The following is a 13,064-nucleotide window of genomic DNA, read 5'->3' as shown; positions in this document are numbered from 1 at the left end:
CTATGAAAGGTCCACGGAATATTATTTACCTGTCCATGATTGGGCAATCTAGAAATTGCCTATTTTTTTAGAGGATTGTAACGTCCTGTTGTCCATTTTGTAGAGAATGTTACATGGGTACGAGGGCTGCCTAAAGGGTTTTCCATACTGATTTGTCAAGCAGAGACTGGGAATGGGTTAAATGTCAGTCACTCACAGGTCTTTGATCTTTGGCTTGGTTAATGGGATTGCAGTTGCCCCCATTTCAGGAATTGTGTTGAGGAAAATTGGCTTGCCAACTGGTAGACCTATTTGAAGGACCAAAAAGCTAAATTTACAAGTTAGTTTATACAAACATTTTAAAGCTAGACTCCAGGCAAATGGCTAAGTACTCTCTTCTCTCGCATTGGTGGAGTACTACCCCCACCACAACTTGACGTTGGTCAACCATTTTGCTTTTCATCAGAATAGTCTTCTTTCCATAGGTTTTCAAGACCTTGGAAACTTGGTGCTTGGTGCCCAGCACCTTCATTGGCCAGTAATCCCTCATCAGTCTGCCTCTGATGTGGTTTTACTTTGTTACAAGGGGCTTAATTACCCAGATTTTGGGGCTATGCCCTCCTACCCACTGACATATTTCACAAAGTGGGAGTGGCTTAACTCAAGGGGTTTGGAGCTCTGCCCCAAAGTTGGCAAAGGAGACTGCTTTAGTGAAGCCAGGATCAAAGGCACAGAGCTGGCCACCCAAGCTAAAAGTCATTGTGGTACCAGTTTTAGGCAGGAACTTTTGATTTTTAAAAATGGTTGAGAGTTTTAGCATTTTAAAAACAGATCTGCTGGATGTAATCTGTGCAATGCATGCTGGTTCAAAGTGAAAACCCATCTGAAATGATCAAATTAATTATTTTCAATAAATGGTGCATAGCAAATTTTTCTTTTTTTCCCAGCACTGCTTTCTGTCCAGCAGTTCTGCAAAATCCATTTTGCCATAGAGGGTTTCTATCCCTTAACATGGCAACTGATATATTGGAGCAATTGGCTGCACAGCAAAGTTACATAAATGTCCTAATTAGAAATTAAATGTCTTAAGTTCTGTAAAATCCATTCAGAGCTTTAAAGGTCTTTAAAAGCTGCCATGCAAAATGCTTACAATGTAGCCTTTCAAAGGAATGGAGGTCCTCTATTTCCCTACTGCTCGGCTCTTATCTTTCTCTGCAAACGTTGACATTTTAGACACGGAATGCACCGATGCTGATAGTAGTATTTATGCCAAAACCGAGTATTTGGGAGAGTACTCGCCCAAATGCTCAGATACCTTCGCTGATACCGGAACTTCTGGTCAGAGGAAGATTTTCTTCTGACTGGCCGTGCCATAGGGGAACATGGAGCTGGCTTCCCATGCAATCAGGAAGCCTGGTGGTGAGTAATGACCCAGCTTCCTGATTTGGCTTTCCTGGCCACTCACAATTGAGCTGGCCAAACATGGAGCCGGCTTCCCGGGCAATCGGGAAGCCGGGCAGCATGTCATTACTCGCTGCTTGGCTTCCCGATTGCCCAGGAAGCCGGCTCCATGTTTGGCCAGCTCAATTGTGAAGCTGTAGCACTGGTATTGATACTTGATACCGAAAAAACAGTATCAATGCATCCCTATTTTAGACCCCTCCACATTTATGCGCTATGGTCAAACATGTGTTCCCTTATTGTAACCTATGGTGCATTGCCAATGATTTAGATGGTTGGGGTGCTATTTAGAATGGTACCCCAACATACCGCACAGTAGGAGCCAAAGGACCCGCACTGTGGTGGACCACATTGAATATACCATGCATTGTGATGCACCGTGCTTTAAAAAGTGCAAGTCTGGTTTTTATTTAGTTGCTGTGTTGGCAGCCCATTCAAAATAATTGTGCTGACTTAGTGAAATGTGTGACAACGTGCAAGTGGTGACAATTGTGAAGTAGTAACCTTGTCTCTGCCCAACAATCAGCAAAGTGAACCAGGTGGTAGTAGACCCACTTTCTGGCTGCGCAGTGCGGTAGAGCGGTGTTAATCGGACACAAGACTGGCGGAATAAAATTTCAAGCCCTTTGATGGGTAAAATGGTAAACATATGTGCAAGTCAGCTATGTGTTTATTTGTATAACTGAAGTCTCCCTAACCCTCCCCTTTAACAAATGTCAATTTCTAGTTTTGTGCTCGTTTTCTCGGCACACCCCTTCTAAGCACAAGGAGTCGTGACTCCTGATTTTTTTTATTTTTAAAGCACAACCAATGCAAATAGGTAACATTTTTCCAAAATACTTTTTTTCTTATATGCTAGTCTCCCCTGCCCACCATTCAGCAATATGAATGTCTTTCAGTTAATGACTGAATTCTAATCTCAGTGTTACTATGTAAATGTTGGGTGGGAGGGGGGAAACTACGGGAAAAGTGCAATTCTTCCTTTTTTTTTTTTTTTTTTTTTTTTTTTTTTTTTTTTTTTTATTTCCTCATGGTCTTTTTTTTTTTTTTTTTTTTTTTTTTTTTTTTTTTTTTACGATTGTAAAAATGAAAGGCTGGATATTTTACCAATGAACTGACAATGTATATACCAACGATGGACTATGTTGATATTTTTGTAGAAATGTTTACATTTAATTCCATTTTTTTCCCCATCTGAATGGGATACAATGTCATCTATAAATCTGATTCATCTTAATTATTTAATGTGCCTTGAACTGTGTTAATGATTGTATTTTAAAGATCTGCATTGTTCAGAATGCTCTCCTATGTATCTATGTATTTTTGTACAAATAAATATATGAACAGTGTCTTTTAGATCTTTGTTATTAGGTGTGTGTGTGTGTGTGTGTGTGTGTGTGTGTCTGTGTCTATCTCGATGGGGAGAGAGATCTCTCCCAACAACCTGAGATGAGACGGGAAAAAAGGGGTGCGGTGGGACTCGCCATATGAGATGAGAAAGAGGGACACTTGGGTAGGCAAAGGATGCCGCCCCGTTTTGTGGACCTGTCGGAACGAAGAAACCTGACAGACTACAGTGCAGGTTAAAAAAAAAAAAGTGAGTGATCATGAACAAAAGGTAAATCCAAGACTCAAGGTGCCCATACGATGCAAGTACGATCTGCCTGTCCAAGATGGGCAGATCGTACGAGCTTTTAATTAGCTTACAACCATCGCTTAACGAAAGTCGTGCGATGGTTGTAAGGTGTATGGGCACCTTTTAGTCTGAGCCGAGCCAGAGGTCAGAAGCCAAAGAGGATAGTCAGCCGAGCCAGGTCTGGGAACGCAGGGAGCAGGACGAAAGTACAACAACCGAAGTCTGGAACCAGGGGATCAATAGCCGGAGCCAGGATCATAAACTGAGCACAATAGCTACCAGCGGGTCTGAACAGGGGTAAGGACAGAAACCAAGTCAAGACTGATTACATAGTGAACATGAGTAGCATCATAACTCTGAGACAGGAAGTTGCCAGTAGTCACAAAATGATTACATTTATATGTTTGGTCATAGGGGGGTATCCAGTGGCAACAGTCAGTGTTAGAAACACTGCACAAAAGCTAAACCTGCAGCTTAAGTGGACAAGGAAGGGTAAGAAACCCTGACGGGTCCAAGAAGAATAAACACAAAATATGAATATTTAAACTTTTTTTTTTTTTTTTTTTTTTTTAGTAACATTTGATTACCAAGTCAACAATTAAACATCTCAAATAGGCACTCTAGAGTAAAACAGGTGCAGCAATTGCATCCATAATGTGATAACCTGGTATAGGCACACTGGAGTACAAGTACAGCAATTGCATACATAATGTAATAACATGGCATACAAGCTGTAGGTCCATTGAGTGAACATATGTAACAGTTTGTTGACCGGTGATCCACAGCAATGCTTTGTAACACTGTCTGACTAGTATTCCAACCATGTATCCATGTTTACTCCTGTTTAAAAGTATTTCTGGTCAAAATCTCAATTTCTATATTGAATATACACAAGTTCTATCCCACTCCTAATAACCATATTGATCTAGAGTTTGGACTAGCTTCCGAAGCTGTTTCTAAAGTATAATTCTGTCATGGAAGTGAGAAAAGCCTTCACTCCATTTGTTACACAGATGAAACCTTTACACATTCCATTCCTGGAGTTTTTCATCGGTAAAAAAATATTTAGTCAAGTAAACGTTTTTTGAAGATGCTCACGGGCCTGCCTTATGAATTACTCGACATCTGAACAATTTAACATTATCATTGCTTGCTGGAAGTAAAAAAAAAATAGGAGGTGGGGCTTTTTCGGTACCAAGTGACAAAAATTACCACATGATAAAACAGGAGTACTTTATTATACAAAGGTTAAAAATGTTCAAAGACATAATTAATATGTGGTAAAAGAAGAGAGTGCGGAGAGGACCCCCACCACCTGAATAATATGTGCACATTACAAAACAGAAAACAAAAAAACAGATTGATCTCCAAATAACCATTCCAGAGTTGTGAGGCTAGATGGCCATGACAAACATAATAAGTATAACCTGTTCTCGTATACGAATGCTCCTTATACCAGGAATGGTGATTCTCTCTCTCTCAAAGCATTTTACGCTCCAAGTGCTTCCTTTAGGAGATGGAGGAGATCGCTCCCAGAGAGTAATCAGTGCGCTCCCGGGCCAGTCCAGCAGAGCAAGGGCCCAAGCGTGCCCAAGGACAGAGGACCTCAAAATAGATGGTGGGGAAAAGTTGACAAGCAGACAACCATCAAAAGCTGAATTGCTTGCTGGAAGCAATGCATTATGGGCTATGTAGTCTTGAGAAATTGAGATTGCATCAAGCAGCAGGGAAAGAGATGCAAAGCCTTCTGGGAATCCAGGAAGTTGTTGAAAGTGATGGGCTAATGGAAGGCAGCAGTCACTTCATGTAACCTTTGATTGCATTATCAAAAACAGTGTTCGATTACAATTCTGATGTTCTAACACAATAGTATATGCTGTTACTATAAAACTCCATGTGCCCAGTGTAAGAAGGGAGAACATCCAATGTAGAGTGGGTGGTATATGAAAGCAGAGTTCAGAAGGATCAAAACTGGAAAAGGACAAACAAGGGGATCAGCTAATCGGACATCTATGATAGATTACAGACAGATTGGGGGTCTGTGGCAATATAATGAAAAACAATGGCCCCAAAGATGGAAAGCCCTCAGCTGAAGGACAATCCATTTTTATCATGGGTATTAAAATGGATCCAGGTTGACCTTGTATTTCAGAGTTTGTCATATTTATCTTGGCAATGGTGCACCCATTTCTCTTCCTCCTCCATGCCAGAATTTACCTTAGGGTTCCCTTTGTGATTGTTGGGAAGGGAGCAGGGGAGTGGCTTCCTTGAAGTGACTGTGTGTTTCTGGAGATGCACGTGGTGTAGAAAAGTCGCCGGCACTCCAACTGTGATATAACTTCATCTTTTATTGATCAGGTCAGAAAACAATGTTTTGGGGTTGCATAGTATCCCTTCATAAGGAAAACAATGTCATCACATTGTCTGATAAAGGGACCCTGTGCGACCCCCAAAACATTGTTTGCTTTTTGATATGATTGACTTGCATCAATAAAAGATGAAATTGTATCACACGTGTTCCATAGTTCCAAGGATGGGGCCCAGCAGTGCCAGTCCAGCAAATAGCAGGGAATTAAAGCATCTAAATAAAATTGGTCTACAAATAAAAGATCAGTTCTAGATTAAGTCTTGTGGACCTTGGCGCAGTGACTGTAGTCCCACTGAGATGCATGGGTGACTCTCCAGCAGTCCAAACTGTACTGTCTTTCTGAAGTGTTTATGGGCAGCATAAGAAAGGGCAGATGAGGTGTCAAGCTTCGGCTATGGGCTATGTTGAAGCACCCCTGACCAGCAGGAACCCCTCTTTAAAGTTGACTAATTTTACCAAGGCATCATCTATAAAGGTTTGGTGGAAATTATGCGCGTGTTTGGTGACGAAGGTAAACGGCTGTCCATGGATATGGCCTTTAATAAAAACTTACCTGCCTTGTGGATCTGACTGGGATTCTAAGGCCTCATTCACACGAGAAAATACCGGCACGTACAGCTCCATGCTGCGTGCAGGGCCGTATTGGGCAGCTCCCGGGAAGGACAGGTGCTCCGTGTGATTAGTACCCCTCTCCCTCTGTATGGGAATATGCGGCCATACGCCGCCCTACACGTCCGTGCGGGTAAGCGTACCCGTATGCTGACAGGATGGATCCTGTCTGCGTCCGAGCCGGGACACCCGCACCCGTACGGACCTGCACTTGGGGTGAGCGTAGGGTGGCGTACTCCCATAGAGAAGGACAGGGGCTGTGTACTAATCACACGCATCACCTGTCCTTCTCAGGAACTGCCCGATTTCGGGCAGCTGACAGGATGGATCCTGTCTGCGTCCCAGCCTGGACATACGCACCCGTACGGACCTGCACTTGGGGTGAGCGTAGGGTGGCGTATGGCCGCGTAGTCCCACAGAAAAGGACAGGGGCTGCGTACTAATCACACACAGCACCTGTCCTTCCTGGGAGCTGCCTGATACGGCCGTGCATGGAGCTGTACGTGCCGGCCGATTTCCGTGTTAATGAGCCCTAAGAGTATGGAGAGCAGTTTTTATGTATAGCAGTAGCTACCCCCTAGCTTTTAGCACTGGGAAGTGCTTGATTAAAAATGTGTGTAGGTAGTTTTGGGGTAGAGAGAGAGGGTTGAATGGGTTTCCTGAAACATACAGTGCTCAGCATAAATGAGTACACCCCAACAGATTTGTCAGGAAACTTTTACTTTCCGTTCAGAATCAACATTTTCTATGGGACACTATACTACAAAATACTCCCACAAGTGCGGGCCATTGATTGCAACCAAGATTTGTTAATTTGCACACACAAAAAAGTATTTTCCCTAACAAATTAATTCAAGACCCTGTTGCAAAAATAAATACACCCCAATGAAAGTCAAGGGAGCAAAGCTAAGTTTAAGACAACAAAATCCTAATTAACAAGAATTCAACTACAGGTGAGTATAATGAGTCATTACACAGGTGTCCAGCAGACAGGAGATTATAAAAGGACGTTACTTAAAGGAGAATTATGAGGCGAGTGACTTTCACTCAGCCTCATAATCTGACCTGTGACAATGAAACTGTCACAGGTCAGCTCCATAGATCGGGAAGTGAGCGAACACATACCGTCACTCGCTCACTTCTCGATTCATACCTGCAGAGAGCCGTGCAGGGATTCCCCGCTCCGATCCTCCAGCGCTGACTGGCGAAACGGACGGGGGAGGGGGCGGGCACAGCTGGCTCTGCCCCTAGATAGGCAGAGCCAGCTGTCAATCCTGCAGCTGGGTGGATCGAGACAGTATTGTCGGGATCCGTCCCGGCTGCGGCGTCTCAGTATACCGCGAGCTGAAGCTCGCGGTATACTGAGCTTTGGGACGCGGGAGAACGCTAGTTTGTGTTCTCCCGTGACCCTTAACAGAACTATGGGGAAAAGCCCTGACACCATAGTTCTCCTTTAAGAATAGAGAGTTGTTTCATAAGGTACTGCAGAGAGGCTTTAGGGAAGATCACCTGACCCCATAGTTCTCCTTTAACACAGAAAACCCCTTCTCAGTTCATGCTGTCAGCAATGGCACCACATGGAAGAGAAATGTCACAAAGCCTGAGAAAGAAGATAATTTCTTTACACAGGAAAGGTGAAGGCTACAAGAAGACCAGCAAAGCTTTACTTATCAGTCAGAATACTGTAGCAAAAGTGATACAAAAATGTAACAAAGATGGAACTGCAACCATCTCACAGAGACGTCTAGACTTCACGGAAGTTAACTCTTCGACAGGAGCATATTCTGATGAGAAGGGTTGAAGAAAATCGCCATGCAAGTTCACTGCAGTTAGCTAAAGAAGAAGAAAGCCAAACTGGGGTGATTGTTTCCCGTGACACAATACGGCGTACACTGCAGAGGAATGGCATGCATGTGTGTCATCCACGAAGGAAGCCCATGCACAAAAAAGTCGCCTACAGTTTGCCAGGGCCCATGCTGACAAAGAAGAAGACTACTGGGACTCTGTACTCTGGAGTGATGAGACCAAGATCAATGTTTTTGGAACTGATGGCTTCAAAACTGTATGGCGTCGCAAAGGTGAGGAGTACAAAGAAAAATGCACGGTGCCTACAGTGAAGCATGGTGGTGGCAGTGTCCTTCTGTGGGGCTGCATGAGTGCTGCTGGTGTCGGGGAGCTGCATTTCATTGATGGCATCATGAATTCACAGATGTACTGCTCTATATTGAAAGAGAAGATGCTACCATCTCTCCGTGCACTTGGTCGTCATGGACTTTTCCAACATGACAATGATCCAAAACACACATCTAAGGCCAGTGTTGCATGAAGAAGAACAGGGTGGAAGTGATTAATTGGCCAAGTACATGTGAAACTCGAATAATTAGAATATCGTGCAAAGTTCATTTATTTCACTAATGCAACTTAAAAGGTGAAACTAATATATGAGATAGACTCATTACCTGCAAAGCAAGATAGTTCAAGCCGTGATTTGTCATAATTGTGATGATTATGGCTTACAGCCGTGACACACTGCACGCGAAGCCGTGCAGAGCGAAGCAAAGCTCTCCGGCACGGAGCTTCGCGTGCAGTGTGTGAGCTGAGTGCAGTCAGATGATTGACTGCGCCTTCAGCCAATCGGCTCGTCTGTAACAACCAGCCAGACGTCGCATCCCGTCGCGCCGGTTTATACGCGTGAGCCGATTGGCTAAAGTTGAAATTGTTCATCTCGGCACGCTCAGCTCTGCGCGCTCTCGCAAGCTGAGGTGCCGAGAAGAAAGTGACATGACACACTGCTCGCAAAGGCAGCGCGCCACCGCTCCGCGCTGCTTCGCGTGCAGTGTGTTACGGCCTTTACAGTTCATGAAAACCCCAAGAACCCCAAATCCACAACCTCAAAAACGTAGATTATTACATGCAATCAATAAAACAAGGATTGTACATAGAACAATATCGGACCTCTGAAAAGTATAAGCATGCAAATGTACTCAGTACTTGGTTTGGGCACCTTTTGCAGCACTTACTGCAATTACTTTTGCATGATATTCTAATTATTCGAGTTTCACCTGTATGTCTCCTGATCTGAACCCAATCGAACACCTACGGGGAATTGTGAAAGGACGAGGTGAGCATCACTCTCCATCCAGCATCCCGACTCTAAAAGAGGTCGTTCTTGAAGAATGGAAAAAGATAGATGTTGCAATATGTCACCAACTTGTTCATTCCATGCCTAGAAGACTTGGTGCTGTCCTTACAAATCATGGAGGTCACACAAAATACTAGATGGAGTAGTTCTTGTTGTGGGGTGTATTCATTTTTGCTTCACCTAATCTGAGTAAAACTGAAGATTCTGTAATCTGTTACATTATGAACCTTACTTTCATGTCATGAGCTAAACAAATGTTCTATAAAACTCGGTTTTGTCAAGATTTTGGAAATTGTTCTTGTGCTCACTGAGATACTGATTCAAATCTTACTGTTCAAAGGGGTGTACTCATTTATGCTGAGCCCTGTAACAATTTGGGGGTGAAGATGTTTTAATTTTAACCACAATTTGTTCCTCTTGCTCAGGGGGGAAATATTCCCCTTCCATTATATGTCAGTATTTGTATTTGAGCCAAACTGCAGGGTTAGATGAGCGAGCACATCCAAAAAGACAGTGTCCTACGCTGTCTCCCACAATAAGAACAGAACTTAACACATAGTAAACAACATGAGAACAAAACAATATACACATAAATTCTAGTGCAGGGACGTCCTGGGTGTCACCCGGAGCGGAGACCGCATGACGTCACCACGCGCGTGCGCGATAACGTCATTGTGCATGCGCGGTCATCTAATTGACGTCTGTCGGTGGCCATCCTAGTGATGGACGCTAGCAAAGAGAGGAGGGATGAGGTATGCCGTTGGGTCCCCTCCTCTCTCCTGACACTGTCGGGCTCTCAGTCCATGGTCGAGTGCCTAACTTTTTGGTGTCACCCCTCCAATGGTGTCACCCGGGTGCGAGCCGCACCCCCCACCCCCCCTTGTGACGCCACTGGAGGGGTGAGATCTTCCTCCTCTCCACCAGGGATAGAGCACCGGCATATGAAGGAAGACCTATTGGGCAGTGGAGTCACAAGGGGGGTGCGGCCCACACCCGGGTGACACCATTGGAGGGGTGACACCAAAATGACTCAGTCATTTTGGTGTCACCCCCCTCTGAAAAGTCGGGCGCTCGGTCATGGACCGAACGCCCGACAGTATCAGGAGAGAGGAGGGGACCCGGCGGCATACATTATCCCGCCGGGTGACTGTCCCCTCCTCTCTCTGCCGGCGTCCATCACCAAGATGGCCGCCGGCAGGTATCAGAATAATGCCGCGCGTGCGCGATAACGTAATCGTGCACGCGCGTGGTGACGTCACGTGCAGTGATGTCTCGCGGGGTGACACTCGGTTACCGCTCCAGGTGTCACCCAGCCTCGGGGCGCCCCTGCTATTGGGGTAGCAGGTATAACCATGGGGGAAGCATAGCCAGGACAGGCCCCCATTAACCACTTCAAGACCAGGTGTTTAGACCCCCTTCCTGGGCAGGCCATTTTTCAGTGTTCAGCGCTGCAGTACTTTGACTGACGTTTATTCCGTCATGCAACGCTGTACTGAAATGAATTTTATACCATTTTTTGGGGACAGATAGAGCTTTATTTTGGTGGTATTTAATCACCACTGGGGGTTTTATTTTTTACTATAATTAGGAAAAATTAAAGATACTTTATTTTACTAATTTTCACCAAGCCATATCCTGCAGTACCAGCATACCTTCTGCAAAAGTCCATCTCTGATCCTCTTACACTAGGGCTCATTTTAGATTACATTTATCACACATATACTATTGCAAACAGCAGGTATATAAATATGATACTAAACTGTGAGGTGGTTCTTGAGAGCATATTCAGATAGTGAATATTACTGGCAGCCATTGCAATGCAAATGCATAGCATGGCAAAGATGACTCCTTTATGGCAAGTCACAGTGTTGTGCTGCCATCTACTGGATGTTCTTTGTATGGCAGATCTAAAGTGTATCCAATGCCCTTTTTTCCCCCTTATTTTACAGTGTGTCAGTCAGGGGTAGAACAGTGGTGGTTCACTTTCATGATATAAGGAGCTGCAGCCTCTGATCAACGAGGATTTGCCACTCTTCAGACCAAAGAGTCGCACATATTCAGAGAATGTGATGCTACAGAAAGCCGTCAGGGACAAAGCTGTGCAGCAGGAGATGGTTAGTGACTGTCCGACCCTGCTCACATTTATTCACCTTATGTCCCCTGTGCCACAATCAATAGTGTACCTTCATCTCCTCGTATGTAACATTAATTAGCGTCCCCTTGTTTCCCCATCGGAGTCAGGAAGGTGACATATCATATATAATAAACAGATATAAATAACAAAATGATTATATGACCCTCCATAGACCAAGCAACCACCACCAGACAATTCAGCATTCAACACTGTCAACACTGCCACTCAATGTGATTCCATCCTCTGACCCCCACGCCACTGATGTGCATGCCTGGGAACTTTTGAAAATCAGTATTCCAGAAAATGGGGACAAAGAAGGGGTAGAGTGAGGAGGGCAATACGGAAAATAGTGGGTGTGGCTGAATTGCACTTAAAAGCAGGAGCAGCATAAAGGAATGGGTCCTGATCACTACCCCCTGTCCTTAGATGAAGAGTAGGGTGGTAGATCACTGCTAGCCTAGTCATACCCTTCAGGGTGGAATAAAGTGTGTCCTTATCATTGTCCCTCTGTGTGTCCATGGATGGGAAGCAGGGCGGAGATCCCTGTCCCTCTGTGTGTCCATGGATGGGAAGCAGGGTGGAGATCACTGTCCCTCTGTGCGTCCATGGATGGGAAGCAGGGTGGAGATCACTGTCCCTCTGTGCGTCCATGGATGGGAAGTAGGGAGGAGATCACTGTTCCCCTGTGCATCCAGGGATGGGAAGTAGGGAGGAGATCACTGTTCCCCTGTGCGTCCATGGATGGGAAGTAGGGCGGAGATCACTGTCCCTCTGTGCGTCCATGGATGGGAAGCAGGGCGGAGATCACTGTCCCTCTGTGCGTCCATGGATGGGAAGCAGGGCGGAGATCACTGTCCCTCTGTGCGTCCATGGATGGGAGTTAAAGTGGAGATCACTGCTCCACTGGATCCATGGATGAGAAGTAGGGAGGAGATCACTGTCCCTCTGTGCCTCCATGGATGGGAAGTAGGGAGGAGATCACTGTCCCTCTGTGTGTCCAGTGATGGGAAGTAGGGAGGAGATCACTGTTCCCCTGTGCATCCATGGATGGGAAGTAGGGAGGAGATCACTGTCCCTCTGTGTGTCCAGTGATAGGAAGTAGGGAGGAGATCACTGTCCCTCTGTGCCTCCATGGATGGGAAGTAGGGAGGAGATCACTGTCCCTCTGTGCGTCCATGGATGGGAGGTAAAGTGGAGATCACTGCTCCACTGGATCCATGGATGAGAAGTAGGGAGGAGATCACTGTCCCTCTGTGCCTCCATGGATGGGAAGTAGGGAGGAGATCACTGTCCCTCTGTGCCTCCATGGATGGGAAGTAGGGAGGAGATCACTGTTCCTCTGTGCATCCATGGATGGGAAGTAGGGAGGAGATCACTGTTCCTCTGTGCATCCAGGGATGGGAAGTAGGGTGGAGATCGCGGTTCCCCTGTATTTATTTAGATAAGCACTTATTTGTTAATTGGCAGTATCCCAAAAGGACATTTACTATCACTTTGTATTATACACTATGAGGGAAATTTATCAAAACTAGAGCTGACCAAATCTGGAGCAGCTGTGTATGTCAACCAATCAGTTACTCTCTTTCATTTTCAAATCTTAACTGACCAAACTGAAGAGAGAAGCTGATTGGTTGCCCTGAGCAACTGCTCCAGATTCTGTATGCCCCAGTTTTGATAAATTCCCCTCAGTATGTGTGTGAAAAAGACAGCAGAATGGTCCAATAAAAACACCCTG

The sequence above is a fragment of the Nanorana parkeri genome, unplaced genomic scaffold (assembly GCF_000935625.1).
Source record: "Nanorana parkeri isolate BGI_ZX_2015 unplaced genomic scaffold, ASM93562v1 scaffold652, whole genome shotgun sequence".
Lineage (NCBI taxonomy): Eukaryota > Metazoa > Chordata > Amphibia > Anura > Dicroglossidae > Nanorana > Nanorana parkeri.
The sequence above is the reverse complement of the archived record's forward strand: the minus strand, read 5'-3'. Positions refer to the sequence as shown.